At 38.2% G+C, this 7,797-nt stretch overlaps 1 non-coding gene across 1 annotated transcript; it reads left to right on the top strand.

The window, feature by feature from the left end:
- The first annotated feature begins 260 nt into the window (after positions 1-260).
- On the top strand, positions 261-367 carry LOC133299518 (small nucleolar RNA R71). The gene has a single exon (XR_009749941.1). It is a non-coding gene; the product is annotated as a small nucleolar RNA R71 (small nucleolar RNA).
- Positions 368-7,797: the final 7,430 nt, after the last annotated feature.

Raw genomic sequence — 7,797 nt, 5'->3', positions numbered from 1 at the left:
GTTGCTGTTGTTGTCTCTGTGTCTGCATCAGTTGATCATTCCTTGCCAACAAAGCATCATACCCATCCAACCCGATAATTCATGTCCTTCTGTCAGCCACTGGAGCATTATCAAATTCTTGAGATGCTAATGACTCAAAGATATCTAAAGCTTCTTGAGGGGTCTTGGTAGTCAATGATCCACCAGCAATGGCATGCACCAAGGTTCTAGTGTTAGTGGTCATTCCTTGCAGGAAGATTGCTGCTTGTTGCCATGCCTCAATTCCATGCTGTGGACATTTCCTCAACAAAGTCTTGAATCTCTCCCAAGCCTCATAAATAGATTCTGACTCTTTCTGCTTAAAGCTTGTAATTTCATCCTTCAACTTGGCCCTCTTGGATGCTGAGAAAAACCTTTGCAAGAACTTGGTTTGCAAATCATCCCAAGTTGTTATACTTCCTTGTGGCAATGATTGCAGCCATCTCCTTGCATCATTCGTCAGTGAATGAGTGAATAGTCTCAACAGAATTGCATCTCTTGTGACACCGTTTATCTTCACAGTATCACTTAACAATAGGAAGTTCTCTATGTGCAAGTAAGGGTCCTCCGCACTGGTTCCAACAAACTGATCCTTCTGCACCAAATGTATCAAAGCAGGCTTCAATTCAAAGTTGTTGGGCTCCACTGTTGGGCGCACAACACTCCCGATTGGAGGAACCACTGCAGGAGTCATGTACTCTCCCAGTGTCCTCTGTGGTGGTGGTGGTCTGTGATTCTCTGCCATTATATCTTCCTGATTAACCGTACTTGATTCCCAATTTCTTGCAACTGTCTCCTTTGCCTGGCTGCCCTTTTGTGCTTCCTCAATGTCCTTTCTAATTCTGGATCATATAACAACAAATTTGGATCAAGTGTACCTCGCATGTACCAGAATCAAAATTGACCAGAAATTTAACATAAACTAAAATACTGAAAATAAAAGGATTCAATCTCAGAATTCTATAGTATCAGTTAGTGTTGAAAAAAAAATTCCCCGGCAACGGCGCTAAAAACTTGTTGCGGATCTAGCAAGTGCACTAGTCGTACAAGTAATAAAATGATGAGTAAAGATCGTTCCCACGAGGAATTGTGTTCAAACACCAATATACCATAGAAAACTAATTTGAATCAAATAAGAGTTTGTAAAAATCATGAATAATTTGTCACCAGAAAATTGATTTTGAGTAAATTGACACAAGTAAATATGGATTAGGAATTAATAAAAACAACAAGTAGTCAGAAAACAACTTTCCTCCATGATAAACCATATAAGAATTGATCATATGATGAATTCCTTTCCATGTGGTGTTAATCAACCTTTTACTTATCATCAAGATGTAATCCCTTACTACCCTGATAGAAACATTAATCAGAAACCCCAATCCCTTGGTGATTTCTTTCTTAATACATGCATGAAATACTAAGGTTTTAAGATTACATCAGAACTCTAGCATCAATCCCTTGAGTACTAGAATTCTGATGTTGAGATTATCAAATACAGAAGTCATATAAACATCCCTGTTCTATACTACTTCATTGATAGAAATAATTAACTCAGAAAATCTCAAATCAGCACATGAAAAATACTTCATCATATTAATCAAATCAACATAATATTATCATGGAGTTCCATTGCATTCAAACTACAAAGACTCTACTCAGACATGACTAAGGAATAAATAAGAGAAGAAGAAGCAAACTTCATTTCCATGTTGAAAGTCTTCAATCTCCAAACTATTACAAGGAAATCCTAATACAAAAACTAAAAGAATTTAGAGAGAAGTCAGACTAAGTTTAAGAGAGAGAGAGAGAGAGAGTTCAGATCCCCCAAGATCCTCCTCTAAGTGTCAAGGCTTTGCCTTATATAGTGTTACAATTAAAAACAGAAAACTGATGTGGGCGCTAAAACGTCCATAAGTGGCCGTTTTAGCGTCCATGCTTTACGTATGCTCAACTGCTTTTAACTGATTTCAACGCTAAAACGTTAAGGAATGACCGTTTTAGCGTCCAAACTTGGTGAATGCTCAACTAACTTTAACTGACTCCAACGCTAAAATGTTTGATTTGGACGTTTTAGCGGCGAAGACCAGAATCTTTTTCCACTTTAGGGCGCTAAAACGCATATTGCAGGCCGTTTTAGCGTCCAAGACCAGCAATTTTCCATCTTCTTAGTGTAGCAGCGCGCTAAAACGCTCTGTGTGGACGTTTTAGCTCTCATCACCAGCAAGTTTTGGCCTCTTCCTGTAACAGGGCGCTAAAACGCTCAGTGTGGACGTTTTAGCGCTCAACACTTAGGCAATTTTTCTCCTCTAGAGCTCCAGAATCTTCTTCCTTCTCCAGTTGTCTTTCAAGCTTGCTTTTCCTACAAGAATCATACAAATTTCCAATAAAGCTCTTGAACTTGTAATTGAGGACATCTTAGGACATTAACCTTGTTTTTCATCATTTAATCATACAATTTGATCCTAATTCCTGCTAAAAACCATGATGAACTAAGGGTTCATCAGTACCAGCAATTATTATTTACGGCTCAAGGCATTACTCATTAAACATTACCTCAAGCATATACATACATATGACCTCCTATATAGTCCGTAGAGAACAGAATTGATAATTAACTATTAATGCAAGTAGCAATTTAATATTTCACACATAGTGCTCAGGCACAAGTATACCCGGTGATCACCATGGTTGTGCACACATATCTTACGCGTCAGTGAGTTGATTAGGCTCACCTTCTAGCATTGAGGGGTGCACAACCATGCTTAATACCGAGCTCTACCAGTACCATTTCACCCCAAAGTACAAGGCAATTTTAGCTAGCAACCCATTCAGCAGCTATATTCAACGAACATATACAAACAGCCAATATATTCAAACAGCAACAATTCAGCATCCAAGTACAAACAACAAACATTTCATCAAATACAAAAACCTTGAATCAAAACTGCTCTGATACCATTTAGTGTGACACCCTCCCTTGTATGCATCCAAGGGGGATGTCTGCTAAGCGGATTAGAGTCATAACGTTAACGAGTTAGATTCTGAAAATTCATTTTTTTTAAGTCCCAAAGAAAAATGTGATATTGAATTCGGGCTGTACAAGAAAAACAGTGTGAAACTTTGTAAAATACATTGCTTGCTGAAATAGTAGTTTTCCAGAAAACCTACCTGTCTTGCAAAAATCATTTAAAATCGAACTTTCAGGATTTTGAGATACAGTTTATATAATCTGAAACTAGACATCTGGGGATTGACGTGCATATAAATTATGTGTCAAACGGAGTTCTGTAGCCCCAGAAACAGAGCTCGCAAGGTGCTCGCTACATCAGTTTCAAAATCAGAGTTTAAAATAGACAGAAATCGTTTTGACAAAATAACACCAGAATTACTTAAGTCTTTAGCAATTACAATAATCAGGCTACATCATGTCCCAAAACAGAATGCAAAATGTAATTTATCCAACTTCAAATTACTACATGACATTAAACGTTCAGTGCACAGTCAACAAACAGCAAACAGACAGCAGGTTTCCAAAACAGCAAAATAAAACAACACATATCCAAAATAATAGTCCCTCAAATGCTTCTTCGTCCCCCTGCAATTTTATAAAAATTGAGCCCCAAAAGGGGTGAGAAAAATCCCAGTAATGTGATAGCAAAACCAGTAACGCAACAATATTAGACTAAATACGGAATTCCAAAACAGTCGCATCAACAAATTAATTCAGAATAGAAGCTAAATGTAATCAGAATGCGTATATAACGCCAGAATTATGTACGTTCATAGCACTACAGTGCACGTACTACTAACTAACACAATGGAGATTCCATTTGGCCCATCAGAGGGGAATTCCAACTGCGACCTATGCGAACTGAGCCACGGTTCCTTTTCCCTGGTACCTGAGGGATGCCTACATGGTGCATGCTCAACCAAATGGTTCTTTTCCAAGATTTCCAATTTTCCAGACAGTATGTAAAAGAATGCATGTTATGCCATGATTTACTTCGCACGGACATAAAAAAAATGTGGAATTATGATGCACATGAGCATGACAAAATCAGAATTAGAGCACCATGGTTCTCATGGATTTTTGACACCAATAATTCGAATAACAAGTGCCTCCAAAGTAGAATTTCAGTGAATACCAATCCAAGGCAGATTACAAATAATGTTTTAACATAATACATATCAATAGGCACATGTGAGCAACAATTCAGAATTTCATGCACTAGCTAATAGTCACAAAAGGCTTAGCCACCTAACACTTACCTTGCGTGTCCAATTATTAACCAAACAGCACCAAAGCTAGCCCACACTCTTGGAATTATGCGCACCTAAGCAAGTGTACAAAGAGTCAGAATTTGTTCATGCTATCCTACAATTCACAATCAATCCCCATGCCTCCTAATTCTTGTATTTTACTCGGTTTACCATGCTTCTCACACTAAACCGATCTCTGACTTCGTGTTAATTGAATAATTCGATAACAGTGATGAAATTCAAAGTCTCCAACACATACAGATTCAGTTTCTTAACATTAAAAGATGCTCACGATATTTTCATTTACATAACCAACTCTACTAAACCATGGGTGCGCTAAGGGAACCTATAAGCAGACTGTACCATTAAATTTACTAATGCAAAGCTAGGCACATTAACTTATTTTAACAAAATATTCCAACACTTTACAAGAGCTATTTTCCAAGTTCACCATTCAATTTTCAACCCTTCACAAGGTGCACCAAAATCTTATTTTCACAGCCTTCTCCACAAGGCTTAGGAGGGCGATTTAGGGCCTTTTAGCATGACGTTCTCTTAGTTTAATACACATGCAAGGTCGAATATTTTTGTCTATTTCAAGAAACAGTCCAAGGCTGATGAGGAACTCTATTCCAAGCTCCCAAAAAGATCAATTTCGGTTACATATACTAATTTCATGGCTGTTCACATGAACAGCAACAAGAGAAGGGATGACAGAAAAGTTTTACATTTTTTTTTAGCATACATGCAGTAGCCGATCAGTGAAAAAAGAGTATGAATGACGAAATAACTATTCCCCTAATTTTACACATGCAGACCGAGGCAATGAAGAGAAGAAGGAGCTTGGGGTTTGGACTTTACCTCCTTGCAAGTACACAAAGCTAGCGATTCAGTTACGGAACAGCAACCTCCCTCATACTTCCTTGTGTGTTGGTCTGCGGTCGAACAAGAGAAGAAAAGAAGAAAAATGATTATGAGTTTTGTGGTCTTCCCGTGAGGCTCACGGATTCGTGAAGGAGATGAAAGAAAGAGGATGCAGGCTAGGTCCTGGATGTTCTTCAAGGAGGGCTCACGGTCGGGGAAGGGAGATGAGAGAAGTTCAATGTGAATCTGAATGAAGATGATAACTCAGCTTGGTTACTCCCTTACATGCGCATAGGAGGAGAGGAAATTGATGCTGCTTAATACTAATCTAAACCAAAAGCCAACTAATAGGATTATTTACCCTATTATGCGCACAAGTGTTGAGAGGTGATGAGGAAGGTGTGTGATTTTCAACCAATGGGGAGGCATGCATTTAGATTGGACCAATAAGGGATCATGCAATCGGTTTTCATAAGATAAGCTAAAGGATGGGTTAAAATTTTGGGCTGCCTCTAGCCTTGCCCTAAGGCTTTTTGGGCCGAAACCTAAAGCGTAGTTGAGTCCAATTTCCCTTTCTTCATGACCCTTAGTTCATGTATTTTATTATTCCCTATTCCTTCTAAGCATTACTTAAAATTTTATATATTAAGATTAAGTTAATCCTATCCTTTTACTAGAGTTTCAATTTTCCTAAAATACCTACTCACTCATGATTGTAATTAACCTAATTTTCCTAATATAAATTAAGTCCACCCTAAATGTGTGTGTGTATATATATATATATATATATATATATATATATATATATATATATATATATATTTCAGTTCAAGGCAGGCTTCCATGTTCCTGAACAAAATTTATATAACTTCCTAAATTCGCGGGATGTTACACATAAAGTTCTCGTTTGCTTCGGATATCACCGTTTGAAGTTGGACAAGGAAATCTGGCAGCCAACCTCAAACACTCTCCAAACATCTCTCACTCTATCACTGATTCTGGAAATTCCACTCAACCAATTGCTCTCAAAATTTTATACAGTAAACTATACACCTCAAGCTTAAATTTGACATATCATACACTTAATTTGACCAAGAAACAAAGCGGGAATAAAATTCCCAAGAACTGCCAGAAACAGCCCCTGGCCAGGTGCGTTCTGGACAGTCCGTATTCAATGGCCTCTATAGAGTTTCGTAAAGCCCATAAAATTCTCAATTTTTAACACAAGATAGAGGACATCCCAAGATTTAAACGAAGTATGGCACGTCCCTATCGGACTTTTGTGGAGGGTGATATACTCTCCCAAAGTTCACCCAAATTCTCCCAATTTTTAGAAATTTCGCCAGAGTTTCCTTTGTTTTTCCAATAAATCCCATTTTTAAACATGTGTTATCTAACCTCAATTTTGTACCTAATAATCATGGGTGGCACTCAAAGACCAGGAATGCCTTGGTACTCTTACAACCCTTCACAATTTATATTCAATTTAATTAATATTCATAATCCATGCTTACTTTCTCAAAGTTAATTAATTTCAATCACAATATTCATTTGCATGCTTCTTGAAACATAAAACATAAATCAATCATAGAATAGGCCTATTGCCCTTTCCTCATATACATATACTTCCCTATTACATCAAGTCTTCATAATAAAATTTACAATTTCTCCAATAGACATATTACAATTTACAACGTCATAACTTTCAAATGAAACATAATAATTAACCACTAAACTTATCCAAAAGAGACATGAACAAAATGACAATATGAATGGTCCTAGCTCAACATAATGTTCATGTCCTAAGTCTACCCTAGGCCAAAAGGCCACCAAAATGCAAAAGGGTGTGCAAGCTCTCATGCTTAACCTACGGGCTTCTGGCCCGTCGCTCCAACACCACTGCTACCACATGAAATAAAGTCCCCAAAGCGGGGTGAGATATACGAATATATCTCAGTAACCCAGAGGTTCTGGAGAATACTCCACCCCATGGCTCACTTCGCTGCATATAAATAATATAACATAACATTTAAAACGGGATAAAGCAAGGGATTTAGTGAAGTAGGGAAGCATAGGGAATCAAAATACCACAAAACTGGAATGGTCAATGCTAAAGCCACGCAACATCCAGTCTATTGGCCTCGGCATATAGCCTACGGGTTTCAACCAAGAAGTGTTCCCAGAACATCAACCAAGGCACCCTCCATCCATATCCACCAGAGACTTCCTAATGTGCTCCTATCCGGATAACACACCACGACCCCAGGTCAACTGGAACTCCCTCATGGAGACCTATCCAGTGGATGTCCGTAACGCCCGAAGGCAACAGTCTACTGGCCAGAGACACAGTACATCCTATGTACCACTATACATACAATATGCAGGAACATGTTATACTACATTATTCACATACATTTCCTACAATTACCCTCAACGGGCATGGTGGAGCACACACGGGGATCAAACCCCCGTACCAAGGGATTATCTGTATAATCACCTCCTCATAGCTCCAATGGAATACATTCCCGAGCTAGGTACAAACAAAAATGCCTACACACAGGACATTCCCAATTCAATTCCCCTTTATCAAATATATGCAAGTTCTCAAGCATACATGTACGGTTCAAGAGTACTTACCACAATCCCTTTGGT

The sequence above is a fragment of the Gastrolobium bilobum genome, unplaced genomic scaffold (genome assembly GCF_033153095.1).
Source record: "Gastrolobium bilobum isolate Gb01-03AN ecotype WA unplaced genomic scaffold, APGP_CSIRO_Gbil_v1 utg237614, whole genome shotgun sequence".
In the NCBI taxonomy this organism is placed as follows: domain Eukaryota; kingdom Viridiplantae; phylum Streptophyta; class Magnoliopsida; order Fabales; family Fabaceae; genus Gastrolobium; species Gastrolobium bilobum.
The sequence above is the reverse complement of the archived record's forward strand: the minus strand, read 5'-3'. Positions and strand labels throughout refer to the sequence as shown.